The 13,219-nt window shown below is 37.7% G+C and overlaps 1 protein-coding gene across 2 annotated transcripts in view; it reads left to right on the top strand.

Moving 5' to 3' along the window:
- Nucleotides 1-13,002, top strand: part of STPG2 (sperm tail PG-rich repeat containing 2) — a 663,016-nt gene extending 650,014 nt beyond the window's left edge. For both annotated transcript variants that reach the window (XM_073017496.1, XM_073017495.1), the window contains 2 exons: nt 6,494-6,642; nt 12,629-13,002. The gene's annotated coding sequence lies outside the window, so the exon portion shown is untranslated. The remainder of the gene's footprint in view (nt 1-6,493; nt 6,643-12,628) is intronic.
- The last annotated feature ends 217 nt before the right edge of the window (nt 13,003-13,219 follow it).

The following is a 13,219-nucleotide window of genomic DNA, read 5'->3' as shown; positions in this document are numbered from 1 at the left end:
TTTGAAAGACTTCACTGACTTTCTTATATAAAACAGCAATATAAATATCATCTCAGATACTTCTTTGTATATAGTCAGGATATATTCCTAAGACAAAATTCTAAGCGTGATATTCCTTTGTATTTTCTTTTAGTTACTCTAATATTCCAGATTTTTAAACATTTAAACATGTAACTTTGCATGGGCACATAACATGAAGATATACTATATATTTATTTTTACAAATGCAAAACTGATTATTACAGTACTGGCAAATTTTGAATCCCTTTTCTGTTGATTAAAATGCCAGCTTACACACTAAATGTCTATTTTAAGACTGGCAAGCTTCTTTTTCATTAAAGTTACCACCTGTTTTTAAGCTTAAGCCATGTTGTTTTAAATACTATATATTTATATTGTTTTATAATGTGTGGTACTATCTCAGTTTTCTAAATCTTTCAGTCTTGAAAGATCTTCAATTTAGTCTCCTTCAGATCTAGGAGCCTTTGGGGAAGAGTATAGGGAGAATGGCTGCAGGGAATAACTTAGGAAGAGTTTCATTTCTTTCCTGTGCTCTACATAAAGCCTGATCCCTCCACCTCTCTTCTACTTCTGTAGTGCCCAAATTCAGACATCCTAGTATCTCCTTTTGGTCTGATTCCTATGTCTGAAACAAAGTTGGCTATGCTTACTTCTAAGTTGGTGCTGAGCATGGTGCCAGGACTGAAACCTGGGACCTCTCAATACTACTCGGACTCCAGTGTATTATTCTCAATGATACCACACTAATTCCTCATTTTTAGAGAATGGCAAACTTTCAACTTCCTGAAGTCAATATTTTTTCTTGGAAGTTATTTGGGGATGGGAAACAGAAGGCCTGAATTCACTCTCTTACCCTCCCTTCAGTCCATTGCTGTCCCTGTTATGTCAAGCAGTAATTCTTTGAAAATTTCAGGAGATTAGTATCCTATTGTCACAGGATCTTTGAAGTCTTGCTTTTCTGACCTGAGACCTCTGGCTGGTGGTGCCTTTGCCTGAGTTTTTCTCAGGCTCGCTGGGCTGGTTCTGCCCACTCAGCCTGGCAGGCTGTGCTCAGCTCACTCTGCTGGCCTGGATCCCATGCCTGCCAAGGAAGAGTCAGGCATGGAGCAGCAAAGGATGTGTGAGCAAGTGTGGGCTCCAGATTCTGCGCAGTCAGACATGCTGGCTGCTGTAGCGGGGTGGGCAGCTCCAGTGCCAACATGGCTGTCAGCTCTCTGTGAGGCTGCAGCTGGATCAGGTGTACACAAGCAGCTTCCCCTGCTGGCTCCAGGACATGCAGTGGCACCTGGAAGCTTGGAGATGCCAGGTACTGCAGGACTCCAAAGAGGGAGTCACAGCTCTGACTCAGGGATCTCCCAAGTCTGGGATCCCTGAAGGGTCGCAACTCTTCTCTCCTTCTCTTTGTCCACAAGGTGGTGAGCAAGTGCACGTTTCAGCCCTGTTTGTATTCTAGCTCTTTTAACTCCACCATTTAGTGGGTCCTGAGTTCTTGCTCTGTGACCAGGAAGAATGAGGTACACAGACAAGTGGAGGATGAACAAGATGAAGGGAAGTTTTATTGAGCAATAGAACAGTTTGCGGGAGACCCACAGGGGGTAGCTCCTTTCCACAGCAGCCGGTTCTGATGAGTGTTCAGCTCCTATAGCAGAGAGAAGACCCTGGATTGGGAAGCTCCTCTCTGCAGGCAGGTCATCCCATTGTCTTCCCAGCTCTCAGCAGAGAGGAGACCCTGGAGTGGGTTGCTTCTCTCTACAGCTGGTAGTCCCGGTGACTCTGCAGGTCTCTGAAGCTCTCAGCAGATAGGAGGCCCTAGAGTGGGTAGCTCCTCTCCGCTGTTGGTCATCTTGACATCTCCTTCTATCAACATTAAGGGTTGCTTTTCTCTGCAGTTGGTTGTCCAGTTATCTGCCTATGTCTGGCTGAGTCTGGGGCTTTTATGGGCCTCAGAGGGAAGGCATTACATGCCAATTTGTCTATGGGCAGCCATGGGCAGGCCCAGAAAAGGTGCCACAAGTTCCCACTCTGGTTTGTGGGACTGGCAGCCTGACCCAGCCTTCAGGCTATTCCTGGCCTAAAAAAGGTGAGGTCTCTGTGGAGACCTGCCCCATTCCACCCCAGAATCTGTCTGCCTCCAGGTGTCCTTCATGGTGCCCAGGCTCCACCTGACTTTGCTCCAAAATTGGAGAAGGTGCAGAGAGCAGGGAGAAGCCAGGCAGCAGGAGCAGGCCTTCTGAGCCTGTGAGGGCATGAGGGTCTTCCTGGGTCCCCAAGTGTGTAGGGATGCGTAAGTCTGCAGCCAGGGTTTGGGCAGCTACAGCTGCAGCTGTGCCTAGAGGTGGCGGGGCTCTTGCCTGCTCTATGGAGTAGGAGACCTGGCTCTGCAGCTGCAGTTTGGGTAGCTGCAGTGGCACCCAGGGAGCTTCTGCCTCAACTTAGTGGGGGTAGGGCTCCCACTTGTCCCCAGCTCCTACAGGCTCCATGGAGTGTGCAGCCCTGGCCGCACCTCCCTGCTGCAGCCTGTCTGATGGCAGTCTCAGGCTGTCTGCAGCAGCTGCTGCCATCACTATCTCTGTTCTTCAACTTTAACACATGATTTTCTCTAATTGTATGTTTTATTAGTAGTTTCCATGGGAATTTGAGTAGGAAGAATTCTTGATGGCAGTAATAGAGAAAAAAAATATCAGATGGAGAGTCTCTCAATTCCACTACATTTTATTCATAATTTATATATATCTGGGTTTGTCTTATAATCCTTCACAACTCTTGGAATAAATCACTCCTTTTCACTAATTCTGATACCTCCATATATACTCTAGATCTTATTTCCTTCTGTATTTTCTGGCACATTTCACTATCAGTTATTTCTCTCTCAAGTACAAGGTAATCCCTGTTGTCTTTTAGTTTCTAATATTTTCTGTTAACAAAAGAAAAATAAAATTGTAAGAAAGATCTCTATTTCCTATTTTTGAAACTAAATTTCTTAAAATGAAGTTTGTTGCTATTCTACCTCCTCTCTTCCCCTCCCCTCCCCTCCCCTTCCCTCCCCTCCCCTCCTCTTCCCTCCCCTCCCCTCCTCTTCCCTCCCCTCCCCTCCCCTCCCTTCTCGTCTCCTCTCCTCTCCTCTCCTCTCCTCTCCTCTCCTTTTCCTTTCACTTCTCAATATTCTCCAGTATGGATTATATGCATTTTAATTTACCTCAACTAAATTAATTAATATCCATTTCTCTTAATATAATGGGCATATTTCTGTCCACTTCACTTTTCAGTAGTACTGAAATCTTAAAACCAGACAGATAAATTCACTTCTCTTGGCTCTCCTAACATACCACTCTCTGATGTTCTGATCTCTTTTATAGGCTCCTACCCCATATCTGGCTATGAATTTGAGAGTTCATAAAGTCTTGAACCTGGATCTTTTTCTCATTCTATAATCTCTCAGTAGTCTATTTGTAGATAACCCACACATTTTCATTTTTTACCCATACTTCCCCCTCTGAACATTGGTCTATAGTGTCTTTCCTGCCTCCAGAAGGTAATTCTAACCTGAAAAACATCTTGATGAGTAACTCTTACTTAAAAATATGTATATAAATAAATATTAATAATTCCTTTTGAAATTAGTAGTACATAACTATTTTAGTAGTTAAATAAGTGCATGTAGGATATTTAATATTTATACAATAAAAACATTAATGTAAAATACAATAATAAGTGATTTTACAAAAGCAATAATCTCTTACCAACTTTGTAATAAACTTTAATGGCCTCTCATTACTTTTGTCATCACCAGAATCCTTAACATGCCCTACACAGGTCTATGACATCATCCCTCATGGGGCCTACCTTGCTCCGTGCCACTCTAGGCTTATTAGCGTTCTTTCAGTTACTACAACATGCTACAGGATCTTTGCCTGTGTTGATCTCTGAGTCTGGAGTGCCTCCCCAACCCTATTCCCCACCGTTGCCTGATTAAGTCCTGTCTTTACTTCAGATTTCAATTCAATTGTCATGTCCTTATTGAACCCTCTGATCTCCTTTACTTGGTCCATTCTTCTTATTTTGTCTCTATGTACCTTTTCTTGGGAGTTCTTATCAATGTTTGATTTTATATGCATTTTATGATTATCTCATTTTTGGTAATAGATTTTATGAAACCTGGGATTATGTATTTTTGGCTGACAATTTTATTAGATTTCTGTACAGTGCCTGATATATAATAGGCACTTGATGTTCACTCGTGGAATAAATAAAAGGAGGAGGGAATAAGTGGAAGTTTCCCAATTTTCCTTCTATAAATCATGAAATATTTTGGATTATGACTAAAGCTTGGGGGTAATTTTATGAATGTTCGTTTTTTCTTTTGTATTATTTTTCTAAGCGATTTGACTTACGTGTATATTTCTCTTTAGTTCCATAGTTATTCGATAGGCTCTTTTTACATTTTTTAATGATTGAGGGACTACCTCACAAACTTTCTTCAGTTCTAATTTTATATTTTTTCTGAAACTTAATTTTGTTCATATTATAAATAAGTATTGGTGACTTTTTACAATATAGCTTCAAATTAATGCTACTTTCCTTTAGCATATGTTGTTTGCATTGGAATTGTGTTTGTTTGTTTATGCTTTTAAAAGAAGGCATCTGTGCAAAACCAAAACTTCCCAACAGTAGGACATGTGGATTGCCCTGGCTCTGTGCTCTCACCCTGATCATGGAAATACTATTCCTTTTAATTTTATCCTAATGATATGCTAAAATAATCTACCTCAATGCCCTTTTACTGTCTTTACAGACTGCTGGACTGAGGGCAAATTCTAACTGCCCTATTTACCACTGCCCTAATTATAAGAATAAAAGTTTATTTTTAATTAATTTGATGTAAATATTTGCTCATTGGGAGACATTACACAAGATGATGATGAGGAGGAGGATAATAGTAATAGACACATATGGTTTTGATAGGCCATGCTTGATATGCTTTATACATTATTAACTCATGTAATCCTCATAAAAATATCTCATTATTTTAGCATCTTCTCTTTCCAAGTGTAAAGACCAAAGCACCTAGCAGGGTACAGTGTTGCATACCTGTAGTCCCAGTTGCTTGAGTGGCAGAGGTGGGAGAATCCCGGGCTTGAGCCTGAGAGGCTGAGGCTGCAGTGAGCTGAGATTGAGCCACTGCACTCCAGCCTGGGCAACAGAGTGAGACCCTGTCTCAAGAAAAACAACAACAGCTACAAAACCAAAGCACAGAGATAGTAAGTTGCTTAAGAACACATAGAAAGCAGATAGCAGGAGTAGGGTTTCAACCAATGAAAGGCTCATGCTTTTGACCACTAAGCTATATTGCCTTTTTAAGATAAAGGACTACTTTCCATACTTTAACTCAATTATTATAACCCCTAAACCTATATAAAATAGATCGCTTTGACTCCATTTGAAAAGTGGTGAAACCTAAGTTCAGAAAGGGGAGGTAACATTTTGAAGTCCACAGACATTGAAAATGTCCGAGTCAAAATTTCTACTGAGATATATGAATTATCTTTCCACATGAAGCTGACTTTAAACCTGTAACTCTCATTCTATTACATGAAGACAGGCAATGAAAAACTGTAAATCTAAGAATGCAATATTCTCAACCTGTACCTACTAAATATGCATCTCAATTTCTAACTTTTTAATATATCCTATTATATGACGTTCTTGTGGAGGAGAAGATTAAAAAAAGAGGATCATTGATAATAGCTATGTTAGGACTAATACATATCACATAAGAGGCACTCAAATAAATATTGATTGAATTCCATTAATTTCGTTCTTCAATCAGCTCCTTTTTGCAAGAAATTTGGTGGACAGTCCTCAGAGCAATGGAAATAAGAGTTTGTTTTAGTTTTAAAAGTTCCTTTGAATTTTTGTCTTTCTTGATGTGTTCATTGGTATGTTGAATGGTGAATGTAAATTGACTTTATCTTGTTACTGCATGTTAATAGTTGGAAAATAGGCAGATAATATGCATTTAACAAACATTTGTTGAAAGAATAAATGCTGAGAGAGGACACATCTAGAAAGTCAATATCTGCTTTCATTGGAAGCAAGATTTATTTTGGGAATAAAAATTATTTGATATTAATACATGCAAAAATGTACATATTGCTTTTTTAAAAAGAAATTTTAGATTTCATCAAAGGTTTTTGCCTCTACCAAATATATATGACTTTTAGAAGAATATTAAACATGCATTAAGTTCATGACTTATAACTTTTATATATTTTATTTTATTTTTTACTTTTGGATATTTTAAATTATACTTATGTATGTTAGCCCTAGGAATCCAAACATGTAAGATATCAATAAATGGTGTTGGTAAGTTATTTTATGTTAATGAGTTCATTATTGATTAATGTAAAATAATATTTCAAAGTTTATGAATGATACAATTAAAATATGCTATTCTTTTTTTTAATGTCCACAGCTCAGTCCATTTTTAAGGCATACTGTTCTGAAGAGAACATTTAATGTAACTCTGCCAAATTCTTTCTTCATTGATAGAGAAAACACTTCTACTCTAGAACAAAAAGCCAAACAAAAACACCAAGGAGGCAAAATAGAATCTTCTAAATGGTGAGTGTATCAGTTCGTTCTCTCACTGATATAAAGAAATTCACAAGACTGGATAATTTATAAAGGAAAGAGGTTTAATTGACTCATTTTCACATGACTAGGGAGGTCTCAGGAAACTTACAATCATGGTGGAAGGCAAATGAGAAGCAAGTACCTTCTTCACAAGGTGGCAGAAAAGAGAGGGAAGAGGAACTGCCAAACACTTATAAAACCATCAGATCTCATGACAACTCAGTCACTATCATAAGAACAGCATGGGGGAAACCACCCCCATGATCCAATTACCTCCCATCAGATCCCTCCTTTGACACGTGGGGATTATAATTTGAGATGAGTTTGGGTGGGGACACAGAGCCAAACCATATTATTCTGCCCCTGGGACCCTCCCAAATCTTACGTCTTTTTACATTGCAAAACAAATTTTGCCTTCCCAAACTCTTACTTCAGCATTAGCTCAAAAGCCCATAGTCCAATGTCTATCTGAGACAAGGCAAGTCTCTACCACCTATGAGCTTGTAAAATCAAAAGCAAGTTAGTTACTAAGATACAGTATGGGGACAGGCACTGGATAAATGCTCCCATTTCAAATGGGAGAAATTGGCCAAAACCAAGGGGCTATAGGCCCCATGCAAGTCTGAAAGCCAACAGGGCAGTGATTAAATCCTAAAGCTCCAAAATAATCTCCTTTGACTCCATGTCTCACATCCAGGGCATGCTGATGCAATGGGGAGGGGACTCCCACAGCCTTGGGCAGCTCCTTCACTGACTGGTGTTGAGTGCCTGCAGCTTTTCTAGCTGCAGAGTGCAAGCTGTCAGTAGACCTACTATTCTGGGGTCCGGAGAAGGTGGCTTTCTTCTCACAGCTCCACTAGGAAATGCACCAGTGGGGACTCTTTGAGGGGGCTCCAATCCCACATTTCCCTTCCACACTGCTCTAGCAGAGATTCTCTAAAAGGGCTCTGACCCTGTGAAAGAATTCTGCCTGGACATCCAGGCATTTCCATACATCCTCTGAAATCTAGGCAGAGGTTCCCAAACTGCAATTCTTGACTTGTGTGCACCCTCAGGCCCAACACAACACAATACATGTAAACCACCAAATCTTGGAACTTGCACCCTCTGAAGCAACAGTTTGGACCATACCTTGCCCCTTTTAGCCACGGCTGGAGCTGAAGCAGCTGGGACACAGGACACCATATCCTGAGGCTGGACACAGCAGTGGAAACCCTGGTCCCAGCCCACAGAACCATTTTTTCCCTCCTAGGCCTCCAGGCCTGTGATGGCAGGGGCTGCCACCAAGGTCTCTTGACGTGCCCTGGAGACATTTTCCCAATTTTGTTGGCAATTAACATTTGGCTCCTTATTACTTACACATATCTCTGCAGCTGGCTTTAATTTCTCCCCAGAAAATAGATTTTTCTTTTCTACCACATGGTAAGGCTGCAAATTTTTCAAACATTTATACTCCACTTCCCTTTTAAATATGTTACAATTTTAGATCATCTCTCTCAAGTTCAATGTTCCACAGATTTCCAGGGCACGAGGAAAATTCTACCAGTCACTTTGCTAAAGCACAGCAAGAGTGATCTTTACTCCAGTTGCCAATAAGTTCCTCATCTCCTTCTGAGACCACCTCAGCCTAAACTTCGTTGTCCACATCACTATCAGCATTTTGGTCAAAACCATTTAACAAGTTTCTAGGAAGTTCCAAACTTTTTCTCATCTTACTGTCTTCTTCTGAATCCTCCAAACTGTTCCAACCTCTGCCTGTTACCCAGTTCCAAAGTTGCTTCCACATTTTCAGGTTATCTTTATAGCAGTACCCCACTTCTTGTACCAATTTACTGTCCAGTCTCATACTGCTATAAAGAAGTACCCGAGACTGGGTAATTTATAAAGGAAAGAGTTTTAACTGATTCACAGTTCAGCATGGCTGGGGAGGCCTCAGGAAACTTACAATCATGGTGAAAGGCAAAGGAGAAGCAAGTACCTTCTTCAGAATGTGGCAGAAAAGACAGAGGGAAGAGGAACTGCCAACACTTATCAAACCATCAGATCTCATGAGAACTCAGTCACTATCATGAGAACAGCATGGGAGAAACCGCACCCATCATCCAATCAACTCCCACCAGGTCCCTCCGTTGATACATGGGGATTTCAATTTGAGATGAGATTTGGATGGGAATACAGAGTCAAACCATATCAGTGAGTACACCTGTCCTCCCCGAGTTATATGGTTACTACATTTTTACAATCCATAAATTAACTGCCATAAACAATCTCTTGGTCAGGATATATTTTTCTGTCCTCAAAGCAATATATTTGTATCCCTGTTCTAGAAATTGGTTGTGTTTATGGCCCCAAGGTGTAATTAACAGATTATAATAGAAGACAATCTGCATTCTTCTAGAGATAAGTGCTAATCTGGTCAGGAATAGCCAGTACATGATCTTTACATTTTTATAAAGTCTGTTTTTCATTTGCCTTTAATAACAAGGTAAAATAGTTACCTTAATCAGATGAGTTGCTTTTTAATTAACCTATCTTTTTAATACAAATAAATTTTTGTAATGTTATGCTTTAGTCGGTTGTTGTAGGATTATATCTTATTTTAGCATGTAGACTTTTTTGGTCAAATTGCATTATGAAGCAGTTTTGAATTAAAAGTTGATATGCTTAATAGAGACGGGGTTTCACCGTGTTAGCCAGGATGGTCTCAATCTCCTGACCTTGTGATCTGCCTGCCTCAGCCTCCCAAAGAGCTGGGATTACAGGCGTGAGCCACTGCACCCGGTCTACTTAGGTTATTTTTATTTTGATTTACCCACATATTTAACTCTTTCATTGTTCGTTCCTTCTTTCATTTCTGTGCTTCTCTTTAGATCATTAGTCTTCTGTCTAATGAACTCCTTTAAATATGTATGTTTGCACAGGTTTGCTGTTGATGAGTTTTCTCAGTTGTTTGGCTGAAAACATCTTTATTTAATTTCCCTTTTTGAAGGATATTTTTGCCGAATAAACAAGTACAGTTTGGCATATTTTCTTTGAGCATTTACAAAATGTCATTCTATTGTTTGCTGCCCTCCATAGTTTCTAATGAAGTGTCTTTCCTTTGAAGATAATGTCTTTTATTTATCTGACTGCTTTTAAAACTTTTTTATGCATTTAAAAAAAGGTCAGTTTTACTCTAATGCTTTTAGATTTTCCTACCTCATGCCCCAGTTCTCCTTGGTGTTTGTTAATGCTCTGGATTGTGTGGGTTGATGTCTTTCTATTGGCTCTGAAAGTTTCTCACCTATTATCTTTTCAAATATTGCTTCTTTAACATTTCTCTCTTCTCTTATTATACAAATGCAATTACAAATATTAAATTGTTTCATATGTCTTGTATGCTCTTTTATATATTACAGATTCTCTTTTGTTTTTGAACTTCAGTCTGTATATTTTATAATGATCTCTCCTTAGTTCAAAAATCCTCTCTTAACTGTTTAAACACATCTATTGCATTCTTAATTTAAATGTTAACATTTTCAGTTCTGTAATTTCCATTGGGTTATTATTTATAAATTCCAGTTGCATAGTGAGATTCTTGATCTTGCTAACAATTTTGTTCAGCATTTTATTCTTTGTTATTTAAAAATCTATGATGGATATCTCCAACTCTAATTCACCTTTGTATCTGCTTATATTATGTTTTAGTTTTCTGTTTTTTGATTCTGACTTCTGACATGCCTAGTAAGTTTGATCACATGTAGAATATTGCTAATGAAAAATTATAGATATAATTTGATGTTTTGTCTCATATTTTCTTCCTTCAGGGAGGATTTCCTTTAGATTTTTCTCAGGTACCTTAAATATGGGGCAGACCTGCTTTTCCATTGTGGGGTTGCGCTTGTCCGGAGCTGAGTTTCACATTTTTGTTAAGAGTTGATATAATTCTTGTTACCTATGTTTTTGGAGTATAACCTTCTTTTATTCTATTTATAATAAGAAGTCAGGGATATTAACTAGAGTCCTTTCTCCAATTTTTTCTTCTTCAATCCTGGGAAACTGCCAAATACCCTGTTTTGCTGCCCATACCTTTAGCTGCTACTCTTGACTCCATTTGATATCCTGTTAGCCCTATACCAGATAAAATTTAGCAAACGTCTTAAGGAGGAACATGACACAATGCTAAAATTCCCTTATTCTTCTCCCTTTTTCTTTGTAATTTAGTTTCTTGACATCCTGCTTTCTTAAACTACAAGTTTTATCTTTAGACATCCCAATAAGGCCAAAGTCTTAGCTTAGGTTTTTATCTGCCTTGTGGCTGTCTTCTTGGTCTTCTGGCCTTGTGCTATTTAGAAACTAAAAGATTCCTCAAGGGAAATGTAAGGCTCACCTCAGTATTATGCCTGCCTCACTATTCTCACCAGATTTCTGGCCCTTCAAAACCTGGTTGTCTGTATAGTTTTCCATTGAGTTAAATAGGTTTAAACAGAAATAAATTCTATAGATTTTATGTATTGCATGGCCTGCAACAAGTTATTCTTTGCCATGTCTGAATTTCTTTACTAGTTTGTCAAGCTCCTTTCCTTTCATCTCTCAATTTATGAAATCCTATATCTTCAATGAATAGTTACAATTAAAAAAGAATATATCCTAGATATGAGGTATTCTGCCATGTAACTATTTGCTCATAATTCTATAAAAAGCACACACCATTTTTAAGGAAATATATTTATTTATTAAACTTACTTGCAGATTTATCTTTTGAGAATTACCATTGTCACATTAGAAACTAAGAATATGTTAAGGTTGTATGTTTCATTATTTAACTATTTTTTCATGGTGTCACACAAAAATAAGCCCTTAGAAATGCTTTAGTATTCCAGGCATGTTTACTCACATTCCAAGCCCTCTGTTAAATAAGCCTTCAGCAGGCAAAGCCAGACTAGCCCCCTGTCTAACTTTGCCATTACAGATGGACACAAAGTCCCAATTCTATCTTTTCTGTTTCTACACTCTCCTATTATTACCACTGAAGACCCTCAAAAAGCTACCAGAGTTGCATTCAGAATTATTCTGCGTTTCAGTAAATATGATGTCATTTGGAGTCTCCCTACTTTAATTAACTTTAATTAAAAACAATTTTATTCTACAATGAGAGAGAAGTTTAATGCTTGGCTGAGCTACTACACCAACTCTAAAGAAAATGAATGAGTTAACATGTTTGAATAGCTGTTATCAGCTCTAATTATGTTCGCATGAAGGAAGAACAAGCTAGATAACAGAAGAGTGTTGGATGATTGAAAATGGGGAAAGAGTAACCATATGAATAATAAAAAAAAAATGTAGTAAAAGTGATACAGCCAGAAAAAATTCTCTGCAATTCACAGGTTTGCCCTTGGGTTAAGCCTCATTTTCTTCAACTGTTCCTAGTCATAATGGACATCAACATAAAATATTTTCATATAGGTAGTCTCACATACCTGAAGCTTAGTGAAAAAATGGTATTTCTGCTAAGATAATATCTAGTAGAGCCTCTAATGTGTTACAAGTTTATTTTATAACTAAATTTGTTGTAAAAGATTTTTATTCTCAAAATACTTGTCAGTGGAGAAAATAGTGTATTAAATTATATTGTGAAAGTTTTAACAGCTTATTTGATTTCTATTTCTTTTTTGCTCTGTCAGTAACATTTTATCTTATTAGACTCACTATTATCATGATGTAATGTCTAAACAATTGAAGAATATATACTTCTATATATGCCTTTAACTACTCAAATCTTCAGCAGAGTCAAAAGGGCAATAAATACAGAAGCCAGAATTATGTCATAATTCTGACATTAATTTGGTTAGAAAAAAAGAGTATTTTGTGAAATTTTATATCTTTTTTATTGGAAGTACCTTAACTAGAGAAGCCATCTGAAAGAATATTTTGACTTAGGTGGAGAAGTACAATAGAGATACCACTTACTGAAATAGCTTTTCTTTTCCCACAGATATATCCAAAGGTAATATCTATTAATATAAAGGTAAGCTGATACTTCTCTCACAAAGGAGTACTTCCATGTTGATGATGTCCTCCATCAGCTGCTCACAGGAACATAATTGCTCTTCTAACATCTAGAGATAGAAAAATCTGTTCTTACATGATATTTGTTTTTTTTTCAGAAAAATTTTCCTATTACAAAAGCAGTATATATATTCATTGCATTCTTTCTAAGCATATACTACTGATGCATCCATATAAAATATAATGCTGAATAAAGACATCTGATGAAAAGCCTTTCTTTTTTACTTTAGAGTCTCATTCTCTAACCAGAGAATGCAATTACTTTCCAAATACCAGGCATGCTGAAACAAAGTGAACGATGTCGTTATGCATATGTGGTATTCCCTTGACTTATTTTCTTACTCTTCATTTCTCTGAAATGCTAAAAGTAGAATATAAAAATCATAAAAGGAATATTCAGTATGTTTTACTTTGTATAACTTTTATGTGCAAATAGGAAAGCAAAGAAAAATATGATTAAACTGTGGCAATATACTGAATTATCTTCAATAGCCTACATATTTGGGGAAGATGGGTA

The sequence above is a fragment of the Chlorocebus sabaeus genome, chromosome 7, assembly GCF_047675955.1.
Source record: "Chlorocebus sabaeus isolate Y175 chromosome 7, mChlSab1.0.hap1, whole genome shotgun sequence".
In the NCBI taxonomy this organism is placed as follows: Eukaryota; Metazoa; Chordata; class Mammalia; order Primates; family Cercopithecidae; genus Chlorocebus; species Chlorocebus sabaeus.
Note: the sequence above shows the minus strand (reverse complement) of the source record. Positions and strands in the feature narration are given on the sequence as shown.